This window comes from Physella acuta, unplaced genomic scaffold (assembly GCF_028476545.2).
Source record: "Physella acuta isolate Inbredline_101_S28 unplaced genomic scaffold, ASM2847654v3 ptg000889l, whole genome shotgun sequence".
Classification (NCBI taxonomy): domain Eukaryota; kingdom Metazoa; phylum Mollusca; class Gastropoda; family Physidae; genus Physella; species Physella acuta.
In genome coordinates, this window is record NW_026732406.1 from 340,438 (window position 1) to 352,891 (window position 12,454).

At 43.9% G+C, this 12,454-nt stretch overlaps 1 protein-coding gene across 4 annotated transcripts in view; it reads right to left on the reverse strand.

Annotated features, from left to right (window-relative positions):
• LOC131952683 (uncharacterized) overlaps positions 1 to 12,454 on the reverse strand; it is a 94,902-nt gene that overhangs the window by 8,894 nt on the left and 73,554 nt on the right. The gene's annotated exons all lie outside the window — the stretch shown is intronic.

Genomic DNA, 12,454 nt, shown 5'->3' on the forward strand with positions numbered 1-12,454 from the left:
ATTGATCTCCCCTTGTATCTCATCCAACTCTCTCCTACTTCGAGTAGCGTCCCCTAAATGCACCGAGAGAAGCTATCGCCCATACTTCCTGCCCCTTAATGCCCTAATGCCACGCTTGTTTGGTAATTTGGGCATTTGTGTGGCATTACTGCCTGAAGGCTTATATGAAGTAGATTATAAAACCCGTGATTGGGAGAGACAAACAGTTGAAGCTATGATGTTAGAAAGGTTGGGATTGAAACGTGTTTGATAACCATAGGCAGAACTATGCGCTCAGTGTTGCTTTCAGACTTTTTTCTAGGGGGGGGGAGGGTAACGACGACACTTGATATCTTGATATTTTCGGGGGGTGGGGCGGAATACATTTTCCAGGGGGGGGGGGGAGACGGACACTGGTAAAGTATATATTTTCTATATAATTCCATTTCGCTGGGGGGGGGGGGGGGGGAATCGGGCGGTAGACTTTCTTCGGGTGGGGGAGGGGGGAAGCGGAGCCCCCACGAAGATGTGCCTGGAAGAAACTCCCTATGTGCTTATACTGATGGCCCAAAAAGTAAATTGTAGTCCGCGGTGTAGTGAGCTCAGTCCGTTTGATGGCCATTTGACACCAAATATTTGACCTTGACGAACCAAGGTCATCCAACATCCGACACGTGCCGGGTTGACCAAAGGTTGTCTGTCCAGCATTGGACGCGTGCTGACTGACCCGTGGGTTTAATTACTTGCCCGCTCGACGTGACAGACAGCTAATCTCGAGGTTGGCCATATTAGTCTGTCGGCCGTATCAGTCTGTCGGTCTTATTAGTCTGTCGGCCAAATGTACTCATCTGATTTTTTTTCCGTTCGTTTGCTAGACGTTTTTGAATGTTGGTCAATTTACTTTTCTGCCGGTCATTTTACTAATTTGCTGAACATAGCACGAACGTATGCTGACCACACAACGAACATCTGCTGACCATACAACGAACATCTGCTGACCATACAACGAACATCTGCTGACCATACAACGAACATCTGCTGACCACACAACGAACATCTGCTGACCATAGCACGAACATCTGCTGACCACACAACGAACATCTGCTGACCACACAACGAACATCTGCTGACCATAGCACGAACATCTGCTGACCACACAACGAACATCTGCTGAGCATACAACGAACATCTGCTGACCACACAACGAACATCTGCTGACCATACAACGAACGTATGCTGACCATACAACGAACATCTGCTGACCAAAGCACGAACATCTGCTGACCAAAGCACGAACATCTGCTGACCACACAACGAACATCTGCTGACCACATAACGAACATCTGCTGACCACATAACGAACATCTGCTGACCACACAACGAACATCTGCTGACCACACAACGAACATCTGCTGACCACACAACGAACATCCGCTGACCACACAACGAACATCTGCTGACCACACAACGAACATCTGCTGACCACACAACGAACATCTGCTGACAACACAACGAACATCTGCTGACCACACAACGAACATCTGCTGACCACACAACGAACATCTGCTGACCATAGCACGAACGTCTGCTGACCATACAACGAACATCTGCTGACCATACAACGAACATCTGCTGACCATACAACGAACATCTGCTGACCATACAACGAACATCTGCTGACCATACAACGAACATCTGCTGACCATACAACGAACATCTGCTGACCACACAACGAACATCTGCTGACCACACAACGAACATCTGCTGACAACACAACGAACATCTGCTGACCACACAACGAACATCTGCTGACCACACAACGAACATCTGCTGACCACACAACGAACGTCTGCTGACCATACAACGAACGTCTGCTGACCACACAACGAGCATCTGCTGACCATACAACGAACATCTGCTGACCATACAACGAACATCTGCTGACCATACAACGAACATCTGCTGACCACACAACGAACATCTGCTGACCATACAACGAACATCTGCTGACCACACAACGAACGTCTGCTGACCACACAACGAACGTCTGCTGACCACACAACGAACATCTGCTGACCACACAACGAACATCTCCTGACCACACAACGAACGTCTGCTGACCATACAACGAACGTCTGCTGACCACACAACGAACATCTGCTGACCATACAACGAACATCTGCTGACCATACAACGAACATCTGCTGACCATACAACGAACATCTGCTGACCATACAACGAACATCTGCTGACCTTACAACGAACATCTGCTGACCATACAACGAACATCTGCTGACCACACAACGAACGTCTGCTGACCACACAACGAACGTCTGCTGACCATACAACGAACATCTGCTGACCATACAACACTCTCCCACCTTCACCCCACCAACCCCACCTTCACCCCACTTCCTGGACCAACAGCTTTCAAACCGCGATCATACCTACTCACTGTTTAATGTTGATACGTTGCCTAGCAACCGTACCTATCAGTTAGTTAGGGCAACCATTTACAATCCTGACGTCCCAACTATAAATCTACCCAGCTCTACAAAAGACAGTTAATTCCCTTCCATCATTTTCCGATCTTTTTTTTGTGTTATATTTCCCCTTTACGTCTCCGTGGTTGTAAGCCAGTGGAACTTAAAATAAGAAGCCAAACTTTCAAGCGATAAGAAAACAACTTATAATCAAAACGGTTGGCTGCAATACGACACTTCAATCGCTTCGTGAAATCGAATACCGCCAAGGCACTAATAAAAAGACAAAAGAACTTGAAAGGATTCAGCTCTTGGAATCGATTCCTTACCTACTTATAAAAACGGAGGTGCGGGCTTTATTTCCGCCCTATTCCCTCGACAAGAACCTGACGTCATTCACAGATCATGCGGTCCAAAGATCAAATCCACCAATTCCCAATTATAGGTATTCAAACTTTTAGCGTAATCGACGAGCCAGGTGTAGGATCGATACTGAGCCTGGAGAGGGTTGGTTTTTACCATGGCAACCGTATTCGATTAGGGGATGTAAGTATCGCGAGATGAGCTTGGGACCCGAGAATCTCATTTGTACAGCTCATCGACTTTCTCTGGCTCCTAATGAAAATATTGTTCTGGCCACCCCATCCACCGCAACACGTTATGGTCGCTGCTACTTGCGGAATTTTGTTTTGGCTTCAGATTCCAAAACGGGAGGAAGGTCTGGCTAATGTTAAACAGCTGGAAGACTTGACCAGTGTAACACAAATAGATCACAGAGTGATGGCGGATACGTGGTGTGCTTAGCCGGGGTCGGGTAACTAGGACAAGAGGGTCACTTCCGGCCAGCGAGTTCGCTTTATTCGGCCCGTCTAGTGTCAAGTAAAAATACCGCAACGATTTTAGTTTAAGAAAAATACAAACAGTTGAAAGACAACGAGATTCTTGCCTTCAATTCAGGGCGTCAAGACTTTAGAGAATAAAGATCTCAACGTTTAGAGGAGTAAATTAAAGTTTTTTTGTCTTCTAAACGTTTCCTATGCCTGTGGTTTAGTTGTATATGTACGTGTTTTGTGTAAAAAAATGTTTCTTTTGATTCCTGGCTTCTACTTAATCGACTCTCATAGTCTAAGTATAACGAGTTCGCTTTTTATGCTTGACTATAGACACGACAGTTTGTAAATAATAAAGCGTCAAGATAATTACATGTAGCCTACAGTAGAACAGATTCTAAATTGTTATCCTCTATCACGTATGCTACTTTGATCACATACATGGCCTATACTTTTATACTCAACATTGTAGCAATCCAAGATTTTGTTTTAGGCTGTCTCTTGTTTCTCTTGAATTAATATGCACATCACTTCAGACATAGTTTTTATCCCAGACATTTGTGTCCTGTGGTGAGGAGGGAGGGGGAGGGAACTTCAAGGGGGAGGGACGAGGACAATAATTAAATTATAGATGATTTTCTACGAAAATAAAGTAATTTTTATTTTATTTGGGGGGGGGGGTGGGGGGGGGGGGGGGGGGGATTTCCTCCTATGGCTACCCCCTCTACCCCCACCCACAGCGACGCCACTGGTGACTTCCGGTGCACCAGATAATTTGACCGGCCCGCGGTCCTAAATAATTTCCGGCCCCTGTTCTAGATCACCACCTTCTATAACCGTGGGGGCTGGGAAGCTTTAAATCATGCTTTATGCATACAGTTGGGAAGCTTTAAATCATGCTTTATGCATACAGTTGGGAAGCTTTAAATCATGCTTTATGCATACAGTTGGGAAGCTTTAAATCATGCTTTATGCATACAGTTTTTATATTTGAAATCGAAACTGGTGCGATCCAATCATCTACGGCCCCTGCGGGTAGATATTTCTATTTGGTCCCACCCATAGAGAACCCAACAGTAGAGTCTAATGCTCAGTGTATTGATCACAGTGCCACCTAGTATAGGGCGAGTTCATGTCTCAGCCAGCAATAGCCGCTTCAGTCTACCGTCCCAGCAATAGCCGCTTCAGTCTACCGTCCCAGCAATAGCCGCTTCAGTCTACAGCCAGACGTCCCAGCAATAGCCACTTCAGTCTACAGTCAAACGTCCCAGCAATAGCTGCTTCAGTCTACAGCCAAACGTCCCAGCAATAGCCGCTTCAGTCTACAGCCAAACGTCCCAGCAATAGCCGCTTCAGTCTACAGTCAAACGTCCCAGCAATAGCCACTTCAGTCTACAGTCAAACGTCCCAGCAATAGCCGCTTCAGTCTAAAGCCAAACGTCCCAGCAATAGCCGCTTCAGTCTAAAGCCAAACGTCCCAGCAATAGCCACTTCAGTCTAAAGCCAAACGTCCCAGCAATAGCCGCTTCAGTCTACAGTCAAACGTCCCAGCAATAGCCGCTTCATTCTACAGCCAAACGTCCCAGCAATAGCCGCTTCAGTCTACAGCCAAACGTCCCAGCAATAGCCGCTTCAGTCTAAAGCCAAACGTCCCAGCAATAGCTGCTTCAGTCTACAGCCAAACGTCCCAGCAATAGCCACTTCAGTCTAAAGCCAAACGTCCCAGCAATAGCTGCTTCAGTCTACAGTCAAACGTCCCAGCAATAGCCGCTTCAGTCTACAGCCAAACGTCCCAGCAATAGCCGCTTCAGTCTAAAGCCAAACGTCCCAGCAATAGCTGCTTCTGTCTACAGTCAAACGTCCCAGCAATAGCCGCTTCAGTCTACAGCCAAACGTCCCAGCAATAGCCACTTCAGTCTAAAGCCAAACGTCCCAGCAATAGCCGCTTCAGTCTACAGCCAAACGTCCCAGCAATAGCCGCTTCAGTCTACAGCCAAACGTCCCAGCAATAGCTGCTTCAGTCTACAGCCAAACGTCCCAGCAATAGCCGCTTCAGTCTAAAGCCAAACGTCCCAGCAATAGCCGCTTCAGTCTACAGCCAAACGTCCCAGCAATAGCCGCTTCAGTCTAAAGCCAAACGTCCCAGCAATAGCCACTTCAGTCTAAAGCCAAACGTCCCAGCAATAGCCGCTTCAGTCTACAGCCAAACGTCCCAGCAATAGCCGCTTCAGTCTAAAGCCAAACGTCCCAGCAATAGCCGCTTCAGTCTACAGCCAAACGTCCCAGCAATAGCCGCTTCAGTCTAAAGCCAAACGTCCCAGCAATAGCCACTTCAGTCTAAAGCCAAACGTCCCAGCAATAGCCGCTTCAGTCTACAGCCAAACGTCCCAGCAATAGCCGCTTCAGTCTAAAGCCAAACGTCCCAGCAATAGCTGCTTCAGTCTACAGTCAAACGTCCCAGCAATAGCTGCTTCAGTCTACAGCCAAACGTCCCAGCAATAGCCGCTTCAGTCTACAGCCAAACGTCCCAGCAATAGCTGCTTCAGTCTACAGTCAAACGTCCCAGCAATAGCTGCTTCAGTCTACAGCCAAACGTCCCAGCAATAGCCGCTTCAGTCTAAAGCCAAACGTCCCAGCAATAGCTGCTTCAGTCTACAGCCAAACGTCCCAGCAATAGCTGCTTCAGTCTACAGCCAAACGTCCCAGCAATAGCCGCTTCAGTCTAAAGCCAAACGTCCCAGCAATAGCCGCTTCAGTCTAAAGCCAAACGTCCCAGCAATAGCCGCTTCAGTCTACAGTCAAACGTCCCAGCAATAGCCGCTTCAGTCTAAAGCCAAACGTCCCAGCAATAGCCGCTTCAGTCTACAGTCAAACGTCCCACAAATCAATGCTCAAGGTAAGTGGAGCTCTCCTTGGCCCGAGTTCAAACTAAAGTGGAACTCTCCGGGGAACTCTTCAGGGGGAAAAATACAACAAAGAAAATGTGTGAAAAGCGTCAGAAAAATACGTATGATTTACAGTCTCTACCAAAATTAGGTTTACATTACGTTTATTTGTTATTCAAAATGTCAATGGGGCAAGAGTGTATCGAAAGAACAACGACCCTAGTATATAAAGTAATATATACTACGTATTATGCATATATATACATACATATACATATGCATATATACATATATACATATGCATATATACATATATACATATGCATATATATATATATATATATATATATATATATATATATATATATATATATATATATACATATATATACATATATATATATACATATATATATATATATAATATATATATATGCATATATTATATAGAGCCCACCCAATCATCCACATCCTCCATGCTCGTGAAACACCATACTGCCCTAAATCGTAACCAGTGTTTCTTCCAGACTTTTTTCTCCGGGGAGGGGGGAGGGGCACTTGAAAATTTTCGGGGGGGGGGGGGGGCTTTGTCCCCCAGAAGAGATGCCTGGAAGAAACTCAGACGTAACAGTGTATGGAGCGGTCGGGTCGGTTAAATTCATAGTTGTTGAATCGTAAAGTCCCGAGTTTGAACCTCCAAAATTCAAACTACTGGTAGTTTGTTCTTGTTTAGACAGCTGCTATGTAAGCAAACCCAAAGAGAAAAAAAAAGAGGCTGGAATTGTACCTTTATGGCGCATACTAAGTTGACACATAATACTTAATTTGTTGGTTGGAAATGTATTCTTAACTAAATTAGGACAAAAGAAGATTAATAAAAAAATAAAAATTGCAAAGTAATATCAAAATTCTTCATAGACGAAAAGTTTGGTGTACAGAAGTGACCTGTAGGCCGATAAAAAAAAAACTACAACACCATCATTGTGTGATTAACACCCACATTCATCTAACGTGATTAATCCTCACAACTAGTTTTATCTAGACGTCTCTCACTATTCATGAAAAAACACAGCATCTAACCTAATAGATTAGAATGTTAAGGCGGATGGCCTCCCATTTTCAAACGAATTTATTCATCATTGAGTTATCCCCCCTTCTCGTGTTAAAAAAATGCATGTGATTGGCTGGATTTGTTTACATCAACATGACAGCAGACGTAAGATGAAGGGAAGGTAAAAAAAAATCAATGTTTTTTTTTTCATGTAAAAAATCAGAACAGCTAAATGCAAAGCTTATATTATCTGAAATTAAATGAACGCAGCTTAAAAAATAAAAATACTTAAAGTGTTACGGCGTTTGCAGGTTTTTAAACTATTAATTCAGCCCCCCCCCCCTTTCTTAATGCATTGATTTTTTAAGCAGTTGGCTATTTCAACATAATGTGCCAAATCAATATTGCTTATTGTTTTTTTCAATTACTCAATCAAGATGTATTCCCCGTTTCCCACAAAATGTTGCGACAAAAAAAAAAAAAAAAAAACCAAACAAAACCAACTACAGAATTGTTATCTCATTATACGCCTATACGGCGGCTGTATTTTAACTGGCCAGATTTTTATGGTTTCTGTCATAAATTGTCCAACATAAAAGAGACTTGCCCGGATGGAAGTCTGATAGAAGTAGCCAGATTGATTTTTGTGAGCCCGCCTAACGGAAAAGTAAGCAAGACCTCGTTATCGGAATATCAGATGCTCGCTGTGTCGCCTGTCTGTAGACCACATCGTCAGCCGGCAGACAATTTGTGGCCAGTTGTCAATTAGCTTGACAGCAGCTTACTGGCCAAATAGAGCTCAATTTTTGGCCGGGAAAAGTACAACTTTGCCTCAAGGTAATTAGAAAATAACATATTTTAAAATAATTATCTGGAGGCGAAAGTGTGCCATCGTGCTCAAATCCAATCTTAGCTGCACGTGAATTTAGAAAATAAAAAAAAAACAGAAAGAAAAGCAAAGGACCAGATCAATATTTTTTATTTGGACCACTTCAATTGACCATTTGTTTGAGAAGGGTCCAGATCAAATTGTTGACATGGACTGCGAGTGGCCAGATCAAATTGTTGACATGGACTGCGAGTGACCAGATCAAATTGTTGACATGGACTGCGAGTGACCAGATCAAATTGTTGACATGGACTGCGAGTGGCCAGATCAAATTGTTGACATGGACTGCGAGTGACCAGATCAAATTGTTGACATGGACTGCGAGTGACCAGATCAAATTTTTAACCAATCAACGCTTCACATATCTAAGACAAACATTTTTAAACTGCCATCGTTTTTGTGCTATTTGTCGGTAAAATCTCCCCCCCCCCCCCGGCATTTCCAGTATGTAATAATTTTTTAAATGTAAAAAAAAAACATTTTCCCAAAAATAAATTCAATTGAACACGACCCAGTTTGTTGGCCTAGAATAATAAAAAAAAAAAAACCACGCGATGAAGTTAAAATTTTTATAATCCCAACTTTTGCTATACCACTGCACAGGATAATAATCTGATGTGAGATATATGAGCCGGTGATGCCATTGTAAAGATAAGCCTGAGACATGCTGTAGAAACAAACTGAGAAGGTGCCCGATGTGGCGCCGCCTGAAGTCTTTTAGCATTCCATTCTGTAAGTCTCTTGTTTGATAGGATCAGAGGGGTAGCGACGGGTGGGGGGGGGGGAGTGGGGGGGGGGGGGCGGGGTACATATATACCGGGGCGCCGACCCTAGGGGCGCCAAAATAAGCTCATTTTAGCTGCTATTTTGAACTATAAATATAAACAATATATGGGGGGGGGGGGCGCCAACGTGAAAGTTTGTCCTCGGGCGCCGGGAGGGGTCGCTACATCCCTGGATAGGGTAGTGAGTCTTTTTTCAGATTGCCTTTTAATATAGCTGAAAACATCAATACAAATGTTCCCCATTAGCTGCTACTCTTTAGGCCTAACGAACCAGTATTTGCTGCTGGAGAATTGTTTTTTTTTTTTTTAAAACGTCCACAGAAAACAAATACATGAAAGCGATAAAGCTGGTTTCAGTAAAAAAAAAAATAATTGCGAGAATTATTGTGATAAAAAATCTAAAAACCAGGACAAAAAAACTAGCGGAATAAAATCGATATCCTCTTGTAGAAGCTGGCAAAATTCTTTTATCCTCGTCAAATACCTGCGGTCGTGGTTGTTTGTAGATCGATGTTATGATAGGCTGGGGTGTGCTCCAAATATAGGTCATTCACCTGGATCACGTGACCGCACGTGTTGTCACGTGACTTGACTTACACGGCGAGTGGAACGACGTACACACCGACGCACACATTGACGTACACACCGACATACAAACTGACATTCACAGACGTACACACAGACGCACACACCGACGCACACACTGACGTACACACTGACGCACACACTGACGTACACACAGACTTACACACAGACGTACACACTAACTTACACACTGGAGTATGCACACATTGAAGATGAAGTAGACACTGACGCACACACCGACGCACACACTGACGTACACATTGACGCACACACTGACGTACACACAGACTTACACACAGACGTACACACAGACGTACACACTAACTTACACACTGGAGTATGCACACATTGAAGATGAAGTAGACACTGACGTACAATGCTTAGAATAACAATTATATACCACAGCGTTGATACAAGTATGATAACAAAAGCCAAGAGGAAAATTGATTGATTACTTGGGTATCCTACCAACAAGATAGGGCATACTTTCTAGCATGTCTTCGAACAATAGGCAGCCAACAAACACCTAAGTTAACATGAGATTTTTAAATTCGTGTCAACAATCTTGAACGATAGGTCTGGACCTCACACACACGTGAAGTCCTCCCAGTAGCGTGCTAGAACTCTGCTTTGATCGCCACACACTCCTATATACAAGGTCTGGTCTGACCTTGAAAGTCTTGGTCTGACCTTGAAAGTCTTGGTCTGACCTAGAAAGTCTTGGTCTGACCTTGAAAGTCTTGGTCTGACCTTGGAAGTCTTGGTCTGACCTTGGAAGTCTTGGTCTGGTCTGACCTTGAAAGTCTTGGTCTGACCTTGGAAGTCTTGGCCTGACCTTGGAAGTCTTGGTCTGGTCTGACCTTGGAAGTCTTGGTCTGACCTAGAAAGTCTTGGTCTGACCTTGAAAGTCTTGGTCTGACCTTGAAAGTCTTGGTCTGACCTTGGAAGTCTTGGTCTGACCTTGGAAGTCTTGGTCTGGTCTGACCTTGGAAGTCTTGGTCTAACCTTGGAAGTCTTGGTCTGACCTAGAAAGTCTTGGTCTGACCTTGAAAGTCTTGGTATAACCTTGAAAGTCTTGGTCTGACCTTGAAAGTCTTGGTCTGACCTTGAAAGTCTTGGTCTGACCTTGAAAGTCTTGGTCTGACCTTGGAAGTCTTGGTCTGGTCTGGCCTTGGAAGTCTTGGTCTGACCTTGAAAGTCTTGGTCTAACCTTGGAAGTCTTGGTCTGACCTTGGAAGTATGGCCCCAGGCACCACTTTCCAGACAGATGCCCGTTAGCTGCACCCCTGGGGATGTATGAAAACCACGCCCCAAAAATCGAACTGCCACACCAAAGGTACAGGTATACATGTGACGAGTTAACAACCCTAATCTAACCTAATCCACTAAACATACGTAAGTCGAATTGTGTCAACAAACTAATCTCACCTAACCTGTATCCCTATTAGCCAGCGGATTAACCTAATCTACCCGCTAATCAGAACCTCAAAAAACACAACAATGATAACGGGATGAAGCTAATACAATACAACTGATTTACCTTGGGATTTGTTTCAATATTTACCAACAAACTAGACGATACACAACGTCAAACCAACACACACGTCAAAAAAGGGAATGCATGTTGCCGTGTGTGTGGTGGCTGTTACACCATCCTCGACTTAACGAACCTAAAACATCTGCCGTTGTACGGCTTGTTATCATGTCTGGTGATCTATAGCACACGTCGCGTGCGTCAAACGTGAGCACTGGTTACAACAGACAGCGCCTGGTTATATGGGGTGTTTCCTATGTATGTTCGTAGTTTGAAGCGTCTGCTTGTATGTGGTGTATATGGACCCATGTATGTTCGTAGTTTGAAGCGCTGCGTGTATGTGGTGTCTATGGTCCCATGTATGTTCGTAGTTTGAAGCGCTGCGTGTATGTGGTGTCTATGGTCCCATGTATGTTCGTAGTTTGAAACGCGTGTTTGTATGTGTTGTATCTGTACTCGTGTATGTTCGTAGTTTCGTTCAGCGTCTTTTTAAAAATTAAGTTTTATGGAAATACATGTATAAAAAAAAAGTTTCTTCTTAAATTACTTTATCAAGAAACGATAACAAAATTTTAAAATAACTGAAAAGCATAACATTAAAAAAAAAAAGAAATAAAACAAGGAAATAAAACATCCCCGCCTTCGCGAATGAAATAGATACAATAAATAAGCATTTCAACATGGAATAAAGCTGCAGTTTGTTTCAAAATTTCATTTGGCCGTGTTTTTGTTTTATTCACCTCTCCCTAGCCATGAGCACGTGCTCCCCCCCCCCCCCCAGCTTTTATCTTCTGCTCGTAAACATATCGACGGTGGCAGAAGAGATTTACAGGACCCCAGATAAACACATTTAGATCGGCAAGAAAATTGGTGCTCGGCAATTTTTAGACACCTTTAGCCGTGAACAGACCGGTGTGTGTATGCCGTCTGCTGAAGGGAAACTTGCATGTTTGCTAGGGGTAGGGGGGGGGCATCCTTATCATGTAGACATAACCTACACCTGTTTGAGCGAAATGTTTTCGGGTAATTTCCATAGGGATCATGATGTGGTGGTTGACAAGGCTTATTGAAAGTTTACTGTAATCATAAATTATTGAGCGAATCAAGGAAAATTAATTGTCCCCAAAATCTCAGACGATTTCAAAGTTCAAAGTGCGTATGACTGCCACGATACTCTCGTATGATTGGTTTTGTCCTCTGTGTGGCGCCCCCCCCCCCCCCCCCCCAATATACACACCTCATACTGCATGTTTACAGCTGTAGGCCTTACAAAGAAAACAATACACACTAGATATAATAATAGTCTGGGCATGTAGACAAACAGCTTAAGTGTTTAGTACATGGTGCAGATTATAACCTGAAATAAAGGGAACAAACTCTCATTCAGATACAAGGGAACAAACTCTCATTCAGATACAAGGGAACAAACTCTC